Below are 14,002 nucleotides of genomic sequence, written 5' to 3'. Positions count from 1 at the left end.
ACAGGGGCACACCTAGAGTGCCCAGCTCTGGTGACTGGGGAGGCTGAGCCATAGGACCCTATAGGACAGTGATGGCGGACCTTTTGAGCTCGGTGTGTCAGCATTTTGAAAAACCCTAACTTAACTCTGGTGCCGTGTCATATAGAGAAATTTTTTGATATTTGCAACCATAGTAAAACAAAGATTAATATTTTTGATATTTATTTTATATATTTAAATGCCATTTAACAAAGAAAAATCAACCAAAAAAATGAGTTCGCGTGTCACCTCTGTCATGCACGTCATAGGTTTGCCATCACTGCTATAGGATATCTACTACATAAGGCCACTGTACTAATTTGAGGAGACATAGCAGCTCTACCTAATACATGGAAACAAACACAGGGGAGCAGCCAGAATGTGGAGACGAAGAAACATGAAAGAATAGAAGAAATCTCCAGAAAAAGAACGAAATGATGTGGAAGCAAGCGAACTACCAGATCCAGAGTTTAAAACAATGTTTATAAGGATGCTCAAGGAACTTAGTGAAAACATTAATGAAATAAAAAAGGACCAGTCAGAAATGAAGGATACAATAACTGAAATGAAGAATAATTTATAGGGAATGAACAGTAGAGTAGAGGATACCAAGAATCAAATCAGTTATATGGAATATGAGGAAGCAAAAAACACCCAATCAGAACAGCAAAAAGAAAAAAGAATTAAAAAATAAGAAGATAGTGTAAGAAGCTTCTGGGACAACTTTAAGCATACCAACATTCCCATCATGGGGGTGCCAGAGGAAAAGAGAGGGAGCAAGAAATTGAAAATTTATTTAAAAAAATAATGACAGAGAAATTTCCTTACCTGGTGAAAGGAATAGACATACAGTCTAGGAAGTGTAGAGAGTCCCAAACAAGATGAACTCAAAGAGGCCTACATCAAGACACATCGTAATTAAAATGCCAGAGGTTAAAGACAAAGAGAGAATCTTAAAAGCAGCAAGAGAAAAGTAGTTAGTTACCAACAAGGGAGTGCCCATATAACTATCAGCTGATTTCTCAACAGAAACTTTGCAGGCCAGAAGGAAGTGGCAAGAAATATTCAAAGTGATGAAAAGCAAGGCAAGATTACTCTACCCAGCAAAGTTATTATTTAGAATTGAAGGTCAGATAAGGAGCTTCCCAGACAAGAAAAAGCTAAAGGAGTTCATCTCCACCAACCAGTATTACATGAAATGTTAAAGGGTCTTCTTTAAGAAGAAGAAAGATAAAAAATATGAACAGTAATATGGCAATAAGTACATATCAACAATTGAATCTAAAAATAAAAGAACAGGAATATAATGACAAAATAAACCAATGCATAAAATAGAACCAGAGACATGGAAACATGGAACAGACGGATGAATCTCAGAGGGAAAAGGGGAGGAGGGCTGGGAAGAGATTAACCAAAGAACATATATGCATACATGCATTACCCATGGACACAGACAATAGGGTGGTGAAGGCCTAGGTTGGGGTGGCATCCAGGTGGAGGGTGTCAATGGAGGGGGGGAAATGGGGAACATCTGTAATATTCTCAACAATGAAGATTAAAACATAAATAATAAAGATCATTTCAATACAAGAAAAAAATCATTTCAATATCCAGATGTGGAAAAATGTTGGCTTGGACCAAGGTAGTGGTTGTAGACAGAGTAAATGTATTTTAATCTATTTTAGGAGAAGGAGGTCTAGGGAATGTCTGTATTATGAACAACTGGGTAGATGATGATATAAGGAACAGAAGAAACAGTGTTGATTAGTATGAGACCAGATGTACTTAGGGAGTTTGAGATGTCTGTGAGACATGTAAATTTGAATAGGCACAGTATATATAGATTTAGAGCCCAGAAAAGAGGTCTGAGGTGAAGAAAAGGAAATTAGACTTGTTAGCAGATGGTGTTTGAGGCAATGGTCGTAGGTAGAATTTCTTTGGAGAAGAATATAAATCAAGAAAAGAAAAGGACTGAGTACAAAATTTTGAGTTATTTTAACATTTAAGATTGGGTAGAAGAGGAGGAGTCAGGAAAGTTTTCCGTCATTATTTCTTCAAATAGGTTTTCAGTATCTTGCTCTCTCTCTTCTTCTGGCACCCCCATAACTAGGATGTTGGTACGCTTGAAGCTGTCCCAGAGGCTCCTTACACTATCTTTGTATTTTTGGATTCTTTTTTCATTTTGCTTTTCTGATTGGGTGTTTTTTGCTTCTTCGTATTTCAAATCTTTGACTTGATTCGTGCAATCCTCTAGTCTGCTGTTGGGAGTCTGTATACTGTTTTTTATTTCAGCCAGTGTATGCTTAATTTCTAGTTGGTCCTTTATCATAACATCGAGGGTCTCATTAGATTTCTTGTAGATCTCATTAAGTTTATCGGCAGTTTCTAGAAAATTCTTGAAAAACCTTAAAAGTGTGGTTTTGAACTCTATATCCAGTAGTTTCCTTTCCTCCATTTCTGTCATTTGTGTCCTTTTTCTTTGTCTCCACATTTTTTATGCTTCCCTGTGTTGATACAGTGGCTTTCTGTGCTAAGTGTCCACTAGGGCCTAGTGCAGGGGTGGGCAGACTTTTTGATTCAAGGGCCACAATGGGTTCTTAAACTGGACCAGAGGGCCGGAACAAAAGCATGGATGGAGTGTTTGTGTGAACTAATATAAATTCAAAGTAAACATCATTACATAAAAGGGTACAGTCTTCTTTTTCAATAGTTTTATTCATTTCAAACGGGCCGGATCCGGCCCACGGGCCATAGTTTGCCCACGGCTGGCCTAGTGGCTCAGCCTCCCCAATTACCTGAGGAGGAAACTCTTGGTGCACCCCCTTGTGGTCTTTGTGCACAGTCTTGTTGTAGTTAAGCCTTGATTGTTGTCGGTATCACTGGGAGGAATTGACCTCCAGGCCAATTGGCTGTGAAAATCAGCTGTGTCTGCAGTGGGAGAACTTCTGTGCTGGAGACACCCCTCCAGGGCAAGACTTGCTTCAGTGGGGCTTTGGTGCTCACTGAGTCTCCCCCTGAGTGTGTCCTTTATGGTTCCACGGAGCTGCAAACTGGATGGTCCCACTCTGACCACTGCGTTTCCTGGCTCCTGGATCTCTAGGGAGGTGCTAATCTAGCCTTTGCCTGAGGCTATCCAGCAAAAGCCTCCCTGCAGTGCTTGGGCGGGGCGGGTCCCACGGGATCAACAGGGCGGGGCTAGCAGTTATGGCTGCTCTCAGTCCTGCCCTCAGAGGCTCTGCTTCTCAATGTCCTGGTAATCGCTGCAAGCCCCATGGAGAGAAAGCTGCCCTGGAGTTCCGACTGATGCCAGACAGTCCCGCTTTTCCCGTATGAGTCTGGGTCCCTAGAGACTTGCCGGGAACGAGCTCAGAGCCTGAGACTCCCTTCCGATTGAAAACGAGAACCGCGCCCTCAGCCGCCAGCCTGCTCCGCATGCACCTCCACACCTTAGTATTTTACTTCCGTACTGCGCCTCCTCTGAGTCTCGGTATGCTTTTCTCTTTCCTTCTAGTTATAGATTTTCCACTCAGCCAGCCTTCCTGTGGTTCTGGATGATGTCCGCTCCGTCTTTTAGTTGTATTTTTGAAGTGGTTGTGCGAGGCAGCAAACTCCGGTGTTTACTTATGCCGCCATCTTGGTTTCTCCCTTAGATACTCTTGAATCACACTTTTTCTTTCTTTAAAAGTAAGTCATCGAACTAATAGGAGCTGTGTGAAGAGTTGTGATTATGGATGGAAAGCATTGACAAAACATGGTTTAAGTTTGAACTGTTCTTCAGTATGCAAACAAATAATTTTATGTTGGTATTAACAAACTTTGAAATAGTAAATATGTTAGAGTCTTAGTCTCAGCACAATCCTTTGTATGGAGAAAATTTTCTAGGTGGAAGTGCAAGTAAATTCTTTAGTTATTTTACTTGGTGTTCCAAGTGTTTTTGAGCACTTACTCTTTGCCAAACATTATGCCATATACTAGGGATGTAATGGTAAGACAAAAGCAGTCTGAAAAATCTCAATAGCCTGGACGGGAGAGACAAGTAGTTAAAAAACATTATAATTCAATTGATAAGTGCTATGATACAGGAAGTAAAAGATAATTAAGTAAGAAGGGACATCTTATTCCAGACCTACATCAGAAGGGCTTCCTGGAAGATGTGATGTTTAAGGTACGATAAGGAGGATAAGTGAGAATTAGTCAAGTAACAGTGTCACAGGCAGAGTATTCCAGAACTAAATAATAATGAGTGAAGGAATGTTTTATTTTGTTTTTACAAGTTTTATTGAGATATAATTTACATACCATAAAATTTCACTCTTTTTAAGTATACATTCAGTTGTTCACAGTGTATTCACAGAGTTGTGTAACCATCACCGCTGTCTAATTCTAGAACATTCTCATTAACCCCAAAAGAAATCCATACCCATTTAGCAATCACTCCCCTCGTTCCCTAACCCTGGCAACAATGAATCTACTTTCTATTTCTTAAGGATTTGCCTTTTGTGAACACTTCATATAAATAGAACCATACACTATCTGGTCTTTTGTGACTGGCTTCTTTCACTTAGTGTAATGTTTTCAAAGTTCATTCATATTGTAGCCCAAATCAGTATGAAGGCCTGTTTTGAGAAATGGGATGAGCAAGATTGAGAATTGAAAGTTTATGATCACTTCTACCATGCATAGAGCAAAAATTAGAGAATAGAGAGGTATCATACTAGAGAGGTAAGCAGAAACCATATAGAGGTATGGACTTTATTCTAAGGGTAATAGGATACTATTGAATGGTGTTAAGTACAAAATAAATCAGATTTGTGTTTTATATTTGTGTAGAGACTAGGCTAGATGGCTACAAAATGGGTGCGGAACAGGGAGACTAGTTAGGATTCTTGCAAGAATTTGGGCAACAGAAAGATGGTGGTGGTGTAGTATATGGCAGTGGGAATGGAGAGAGTGGATGAGTTTGAGAGATTTAAAAGGTAAGATTGACAAGATGTGTTAGTTTAAATGTAGAGGTGGGGAGAAGTAGAGGTAGTATCTAAAATGGCATTTAAGGTTTTGGGTTGGTGAGCCAGATGGATAATGATGCATAGATAATGATGAATCAAGGAGCTGGCTAGCTTAAATGAGTTCCTAGGGTGCCAATCTGTAAGGAGTACTAAAATGGTCTGCAAAGTTAATGAGATGGAGGTGGAAAAGGTAAAGAATTCAGTTACCAGACTCTTTACTTATTAGTAGAGTACTGTATATTATTTATAGGAAAACTTTGATAAACTACTATAGAAGAAGGTAACACCCCCTCCCTCATCCCAGCTTCTTGCTTGAATAATGAGATGTTTCCTAAACTGTAAGAAGCCGGAGGGCTGTTTTATTGAGCCCACTCAGTAGAGGAGAGGCTGTCATCAGTGGGTCTCTATTTTTGCCTGTCCCTTTTATGGTTCTAAATCCTTTCCTTTTTTCTTTTTCTTTCCCCACATTATAATTAAAAATTTAATCTTCTGTTACATATACCAGGGAAATAATTTTTTAAAATCCTTGTTTTTCCACCCTGGCCTGGTGGCTCAGCTGGTTGGAGCCTTGTTCCATTCACCGAACGTGGCTGGTTCCATTCTGGGTCGGGACACATACCTAAGCTGCAGGTTCAATTCCCAGTCAGAGTGTGTATGGGAGGTGACCAATTGATGTTTCTCTCTCTCTCTCTCTTTCTCTCCCCCTTCCCCTCTCTCTAAAAGTCAATTTAAAAAAAATATCCTTAAGTGAGGATTTTTAAAAAATCCTTGTTTTTTCTGTTTTCTTTATGTAAAAGGGCCTGTGATAAATTTTGCAACTGTTTAGATGCTTATCACTTTTTTCTCTCCCACTAGAGAATTTCTCCATTTTTTTTTTTTATTCACTCTTGCTGTCCCTCTCACCTGTGACACACATTCACAAATATTTATTTCTTAGGGAGGAAAAAATCTTTGTCATGAAGTTGATTACTTAAATATGACTTCATTAACTTCATACAATTTATTTCTTCATGAAGCATTTATTGAGCACTATTTGGTACACTGTGGGTTACAGAGAAGGAAGACATAGCCCTTGTTCTCCGTGAACTCTCACAGTCCATTGGGGGAGATAGACATTCTAGGCATACCAGAAGGTGGAGATCAGGTACAGGGTTGAAAGTAGAGTGACTAAGGAAGATGTACTGTGAAGTCATAATTGTAAAGTTGAGACCAGTCACCATCTGTGTGATTTTTTAAAAAAAATTCAGCCACATTTAAGCTGTTTGGGGGAATGTGTGAAGTAGGTAGACAGTTGGACTTAACCAGGCTTGAGGCTTTGCCAGCTGAGACTAGAAGGTCAAAGAGATATGATTCCAGAAGAAAAACCTATGATCTTGGGGATAGTTACATGGTATTATTGAACTTGTCTCACACACATACCGGATTTGACTTTGAATCTATAGAATTATATTTTTTGTTAAAAAAAACTTCAGTTAGCTAGGTATTAGAGAGGAGGACCTTACTTTGCCTCATTCTCATTTTGACTTTGTCCCTTTCATACCTGATATGATTTAGTTCTTCTTGGTAAATATAAGTCTATTTTTTAGTATCAGCAGCTCTTCTCATATAGAATATGTAGCCTGTACATATTTTTTCAAGTTCTCAAGATAGGAAAATCTTTTACCAGTGATTTTCGTTCCATATTGTTTTATTGGTTTCTGGAATTTTAGGCCTTTTTCTTATTCTCTTATCTTTTAGTAAGCACATAATTTTCACGTCAGATAATGGAATCATGTTTGTAATAATATCAACAAATTTCCTTTAGTGACTCAGTTTATTTTTAAAATTAAATGATGTCCATTAGATCATCTCTAGTATATTTTCTTATTTTGAAAATTCTATGACTATGTGTTAGATATTTTATGCTGATAATATGATAGTCTTAGTTTGCGATTAGTTTCAACTACTAATCTTGTTCAAGGCTAAATTAAGCTCTTAAAGAATCTCAAATTATCTCTGAGCAGTTATAGAGGCATTTTTTGGACTACTATAAGTTCATGGATCTTGTCATATATTGAGAAGAAGGAAATAATATTTGAGACAACTTTGGCTATTGCATACACCTGATAGTATATATTAAAATTGGATTAATAGATCCATTGCTACTAAGCAGAAGAGTACTGGGAACATAAGATACTTCATTTGGAAGAAAACAGTTGTTTGGCAATAAAAATCTTAGCAGGAAGCTTTTGAATCTCTCATTTTAAGAGTTCTTTGTAGGTAGAAAAAAAAATCACACTAACAGAAGACTTTTTTGTGAAGCAGCAGGTTTGTTAGCTTTGGATTCTTGGAGAGCTTATCCTATATAATAAAATGTTAATGTGCAAATAGACCAATGTTGGAACAACTGAACAACCAAACAACCGGTTGCTATGATTTGCGCTGACCACCAGGGGGCATGCGCAAAACATGGCGGGCGTTGGCCGTGGTGGGACGGTGGAGCAGGTGAGCAGGGGCACCAGACCAAGGCGGGAAGCCAGTTGCTGTCATCAGGGCGAGCTTCTGGTGGTTACTGAAAATTCTTTGCTCCAATGCGCCGTGATCCTGCCTGGTGCTTGCACCTGCTGCCAGTGCTGGCCGGGCGGCACCTGGTGCTGGCCCCGATAGCTCGGCGCTGTCAGTGGGTGCTGTGGCTGCCGATCCCAATCGCCCCTCAGGGCTTCTCCTCCCCCCGCTCCTGAGGGGCGATCGGGGCAGCAGCTGCTGCTTACACCTGCTGATGGCCCCAGCCCTACTCCCACCCACTGCTGGTGCCGGCCCCAATCGCCCCGCGCCTTCAGTGGGTGCAAGTGGGGCCGGTGCTGTCAGCATGTGGGAGCGGCGGGGCGGGAGCTGAGGCTGCTAGCAGATAGAGGACTGGGGGCCACGGTGGGAGGGGCTGGAGAGGAGCGTGGAGGATGGGTGGAGACCTGCCCCTGTGCCCACTGCAGCCTGGCGGCCCACAGTTCCTTTCAAGGTGCATGAATTCGTTCACTGGGCCCCTAGTTGTAACATAAATCAGTGGTATTATTATGAATTAACATAATTAAAGGCATTGGGTAGAAAGAGCCTGCCTTGATGTTTCACTCTGTATTATATATTGAAAATAAGAAGTGTGCAAAAAGTCTTAATTGTTCATTGTAATATTTACCTATTGGCCTTTTTAGACAATAAAATGTGTCTGCTGCTGCATTACATTTCATGCTGGCCAGCCACATCTTTGACTCTGAAGATGTAATTGTAATTTATTGTTTAAGCCCCATAGCTTTTATTTGTCTGGCTATGATAGGTTTATATGAAGAAAATTACAGCTTTTCTTGCAAATGTAGTGAGCAATGTGTTTTTTCTTTAGGATCAAACATAACATACTGAATCAGCAAGACTGGCTGGCAATGCAGCAAGCATCATGATTAAGCACAGGGAAGTCTGTTTCTTATCACACGTGTAAGGGGAAAAAGGTAAGAAAACCAATGTTCATATTTCTCTTAGAGCTTGAACTTAACTACTAGATCTATAGAAAATAATGCTTATGTATATATGCTGCTTGCTTCATTAATAACATTGCCTCTTGTTAAATCAGCAGTGTAGTTTTAAGAAATATTTGACTTAAATTCAGAACAAAAGGATATTTTTAAATTACTGTTGAATTATGTCAAAAATGCTAAGTTCTCTATCAGTGCTTTTAGAGTCAATTTCTACCTTGAGTGTACAAAGGTAATTTCACCATGAAGAAGAACATGGATTTGAGCAATATTGTTAAGAGCAAATAATAGTAATCTACCCAATTAGTGCTATTTACATTTCTTATTCATCATGCAAGAGTTTAACAATTAAAGCTAATTTTGGGGCAGGGAATCAGAAATATAGATTTAATTACATTCTTTTGCATTTTTAAACTACTTATGAAGAGCAATACTTTTAAGAAAATTGGAAGTAGTGCCTTGGCTGGGTAGCTCAGTTGGTTAGAGCCGTCATCCCAGTATGCCAAGGTTGTGGGTTCGAGCCTCGTCAGGGCACATACAAGAATCATCCAATGAATGCATAAATAAAGAGGAACAACATCCCTGACATGTTTTGCTCAGTGGTTAGAGTGTCAGCCCGATGACTGAAGTCAAGGACATGTAACTTGGTTGTGGGCTTAATTGCCCGGCCCTGGTAGGGATGCCAGTGGGAGGTTCCCAATTGATGTCTCTCTTTCACATCAATGTTTCTTTCTCTCTCGTACCCCCATCCCCTCCTTTTCCCTCCCCTCCACTCTCACTAAAAAAAAATCAATGGAAAAAAATATCCTTGGGTGAGGATGAAAAAAAACCAAAAAACAAGTGGAACAACAAATCACAAATTGATGTTTCTCTCTTACACTCTTTCCCTTTCTCTCTCTCTCAAACCAATCAATAATAACTAAATACATCTACGCTTATTTGTAAAAGAAAATAAAATTGGAAGTATTTTAATAGTTCTTTAGCGCAGGAATCATTGGCTTTTTCCTGACTAGAAATCATGTTTGATTATTTAAGGGGTAAAAAGTGGTGGTGGATAGAGGGTATATAGATGAGATTGGTTTCAGAAACTGATTACATCGTTCACTAATGGAGTGTTGTATATTCTGGCTGAGTTTCTGGTTTTCCATGTAAGCTTTGAGGATAGAGGCAGGGTCTAACAGGAGACTGAGCTTCTTTTCTACTCAGTTGAGAGTGGAGCAAAGACATTTAGCAGTAGTGCCTTCCTCATCAAAACTTCTGGGCCTGCAGTTAGCAAGGTATTTCTTGTCCCCTACTCTTCTCTGCTTTCATGTGGCAAAATCTTATTCTTCAGGTGCCACTTCTTTAGGAAGTTTTCATCCACTGCAAAGATAGTCAATAATCCTATATAATAAAAGGGTAATATGCAAATTGACCCCAACAGCAGAACCACTGGGAATGACTGCTCACTATGACACACAATGACCACCAGGGAGCAGATGCTCAATGCAGGAGCCGCCCCCTGGTGGTCAGTGGCTCCCACAGGGGGAGCTCTGCTCAGCCACAAGCCAGGCTGATGGCTGCCAGCACAGCAGTGGTGGCGGGAGCCTCTCCTGCCTCCTCAGCAGCGCTAAGGATGTCTGACTGCAGCTTAGGCCTGCTCCCTGCTGGCAAGTGGACATCCCCCGAGGGCTCCCGGGCTGCCAGAGGGATGTCTGACTGTCAGCTTAGGCCTGATCCCCTGGGGAGCGGGCCTAAGCCAGCAGGTAGATAATCCCCCAAGGGGTCCCAGACTGTGAGAGGGCACAGGCCAGGCTGAGGGACCCCCCTAGTGCACAAATTTTTGTGCACCAGGCCTCTAGTAAGAAATAATAAGTAATCAGCAATAATAAATTATTATACTAGTATTTATTACTAAAGCCTACCCTTCCCAAAATTATACACCCTTGCTTAAGTCCAGGTTGGATTCACCTTTTCTTTGGCTCCATAGCACCAGTACATATATGTCAATTAGTATATACCACAATGTTTTGTGTGTTTTTTGTTTTAAATTTATTTATCCATCTCCTCTATGAAACGTGAGGTACTTTTAGGCCAAGGACATTGTTTTATTTGTCATTGTAACCTAATGACTAGGACAGTGCCTGGTATTTAGTAGATGCTCAGTAATGTTTGATGCATGTATGTTCACATTTATTGCAATTAGTATATGGCATAAAGAGGAAGTCCCAGTGAAGGAGCCAGAGAGGCAGTCAGATCAGTGCTGTAAAAGACAGATTCAGGAGATTGTTCAAAAGGACTCTGGTCAACAGAATAAAAAAGAACAAAAGGGGTCTACAAGCCCAAAGACAAAAGATGAGATCTTCAGGAAGAAACTACTGAAAATGAAGTTATTACATTCCTTTTTGAGATGTGCATGTGTAATATTTAGTGACTTGTTTTTAAAAGGAGATGGATACTTTTATAAGAAGGCAGGTAAAGAATCCTGACATAGATTTAAATCTTTTGAGAGGCACAGTTTATGTAGTGAGAAGCCTGCCCCTCTCCCAAGTCCTCAGGAGACCACAGGTTGTTCTTTGGAAAATGAAACTAAAGAGGCTCGCCAATATCAGGGATGAGGCACCATAGTGAAAATGGGGATTAAAGGAAATCCTATATATGGACAAGTGAGACCCTTTCCCTCATCTTTCAGAAGGTGATTTTCTGGTATTACAGCTCTGCACTCCCTGACAGAAGATGATGAGTCTTCTCTGGAGTCCAGAGAAAAAAACTTATGTATACTGACATTTTGAGGTCTTTCAGTGAAATAGTTGTGTTTTTAACCAATCACCACTCATTGGAAGCCTTCTAGTTGGGAAGCCACACATGCAGAACTTTCCTATTAGCTTTTAGTACTTCATTTGTTCAGTAGATAGGCATTTGGGGAACACCTCCAATGTGAAAGACAGACCAAAACACAAAAGTACAAAAGAGGAACTTGAAGGAAATGATATTGGAAATAGAAGAAAGTTTGAAAACAAAAACAAAACTGTAGGTAATTATATCAGAGAGGTAAGAGAAAAAATTATATCCATGAAATAAGATCAAGATATAAAAAGAATCAGAAAAAGAAAGTGCTCTAGAAATTAAAAACATGATAGACACTTTTGGTGCATTTTAAAGAATTTAAAAATGATTTCAAGTTTATAGAAAAGGGTACAAGTATATTACAAAAAACTTTTTTTCTCTGAACCATTTGAGAGTTGCTAGCTGAATGCTGCATCACCTTTGAAACTGTTTCCTACAAACAAGGACAGCATCCTACATAATCACAATACAGCCATCAAAGTCAAGGGGATTAACGGATGCATTACCACCATCTAATTCTCGGACCTTATTCAAGTTTCCCTAGTTGTACAAATAATGTTCTTTATGTACAGAGGATCTAGTTTCAAATCACATGTTGCATTTAGTTGCCATGTCTCTGTAGTCTCCTTTCTGGAATAGTTCTGTGGTATTTGATTTTCTTGACCTTGACACTTAAAAATTGCAGAGCAGTTATTTTGTAGAATGTGCCTGATATTTCCTCATGACTAGGTTCAGGTAATGCACTTTTGGTGGGAATATCACAGAAGTGGTGCTGTTTTTGTTTTTGATTAATGACCTTTATTTTTTAGAGCAGTTTTAGGTTCATAGCAAAATTGAGCAGAAAGTACAGGCTGCTCCCCAAATACTCCTATCCCTTCTCCTTGTTACCCACGGCCCATCCCACACACATAGCCTCCCCCAGTATCAACAGTGCTATGTCCTTTTTATTGCAATTCATCAGGGAGCACAATTTCTAATATTGATGATACTCACTTTGATCACCTGTGTAAGGTAGTATCTTCCAGGCTTTGTCTCTGAAGTGACTCTTCTTTTTTTTAAAATTTTAAATATATTTTATTGATTTTTTTTTTTTTTTTTTTACAGAGAGGAAGGGAGAGGGATAGAGAGTTAGAAACATTGATGAGAGAGAAACATTGATTAGCTGCTTCCTGCACACTCCCTACTGGGGATGTGCCGGTAACCAAGGTACATGACCTTGACCGGAATCGAACCTGGGACCCTTCAGTCCACAGGCTGACGCTATATCCACTGAGCCAAACCGGTTAGGGATTCTTTGGTAATTAGTAAGTATTTTTGTGGAGAGGAACTTTGAAATTATGTGGATATCATATTCCTCATCACACTTGGGATTTACTCATTCATGTTGTAAAGACTCATGGTTTTCTTTTTTATTCAAAGGGTTGTAATCCATTACTATCATTATTTATTTTGATGCTCAAATTGTCTCTGATTTGGCCTGTGGGAGCTCCTTCAGGCTGGTTTCTGTGTCTTGTTAACATGTTCCAATCATTCTTGAAGCACTTCTTTGTTTTCTAGAACACAAGATAAATATTCAAAGATCTTCTTTTTTAAAAATTGAAATAATTCACATACCATGAAACTCAGCCTTTAAAAGTGTATAGTTCATTGTTTTATTAATAGGTACTTAGAGAGTTGTGCAGTTATCACCACTAATTCCACATTTTCATCATCCCAAAGAGAAATCTGTATTCATTAGCAGTCACTTCCCATTTCCCTCCAATTCCCCCAACTCGTGGCAACCACTAATTTACTGTGGATTCGCTTAGTCTTTACATTTTGTATAAATGGAATCATATAATATATAGCTTTTTGTGCCTGCTTTTTTTAAAAAATTAACTCTTTATTGTTCAGATTATTACAGTTGTTCCTTGTGCCTGATTTTTTTCAGTTACCGTAATATTTCCAAGATTCATCTATGTTGTATCATATAACAGTACTCATCCATTTTTATCATATAATACTCCATTTTGTCGATATTCCGTGTCACATTTTATTTATCAATTCATCAGTAGATAGATGTTTCCAATTTTGACTGTTATGAATAATGCTGGTTATGAGCATTAGCAGATAACTTTTTGTATGAATATGTTTTCACTTCTCTTGGGTATAAACCCAGGAGTGGAAAGCTATGCCAAGTGTTAATTCTATTTAACTTATTGAGGAAGTAACAAATGTTTTCCGAAGTTACCATACCATTTTACTTTTCTCCCAGCAGTGTTTGAGGGTTCTCTACAACCTCATTAAAGGTCTTATATTTTTTCTACTTCAGTTTTGGAATTAGCCATTTCTCCCTGGAGCTCTGGTTCATTTTAGTGGATAACAATATATAAAAACCAAATCTGGTGTATGTATACTTATTGCTTCTTGGAGTTGAGGTGGGGCTTTGCTGTTCCAAGATCCTCTATGGAAAGAGCTAGAAAATACACACACACACACACACATGCACACGCACACGCACACACACACACACGCACGCTCCCGTACATTTGCATTATATTTATTGCTATAAGCGTCTATGTTTATTGAAGTCCATGAGTTCACACTGATACCTCAAATTTCAAACTAACACTGCAGGGTTCTTTATAGTTTTCTCTTTTTCCACATTTTAAC

At 39.3% G+C, this 14,002-nt stretch overlaps 1 protein-coding gene across 1 annotated transcript in view; it reads left to right on the top strand.

Annotated features, from left to right (window-relative positions):
• The window catches only part of ZFYVE9 (zinc finger FYVE-type containing 9), a 127,540-nt gene that overhangs the window by 30,312 nt on the left and 83,226 nt on the right, over nt 1–14,002 (top strand). Inside the window, exon 2 of the mRNA XM_081087119.1 lies at nt 8,395–8,500. The gene's annotated coding sequence lies outside the window, so the exon portion shown is untranslated. The remainder of the gene's footprint in view (nt 1–8,394; nt 8,501–14,002) is intronic.

The sequence above is a fragment of the Myotis nattereri genome, assembly GCF_964212035.1.
Source record: "Myotis nattereri genome assembly, chromosome: 3".
In the NCBI taxonomy this organism is placed as follows: Eukaryota; Metazoa; Chordata; class Mammalia; order Chiroptera; family Vespertilionidae; genus Myotis; species Myotis nattereri.
Note: the sequence above shows the minus strand (reverse complement) of the source record. Positions and strands in the feature narration are given on the sequence as shown.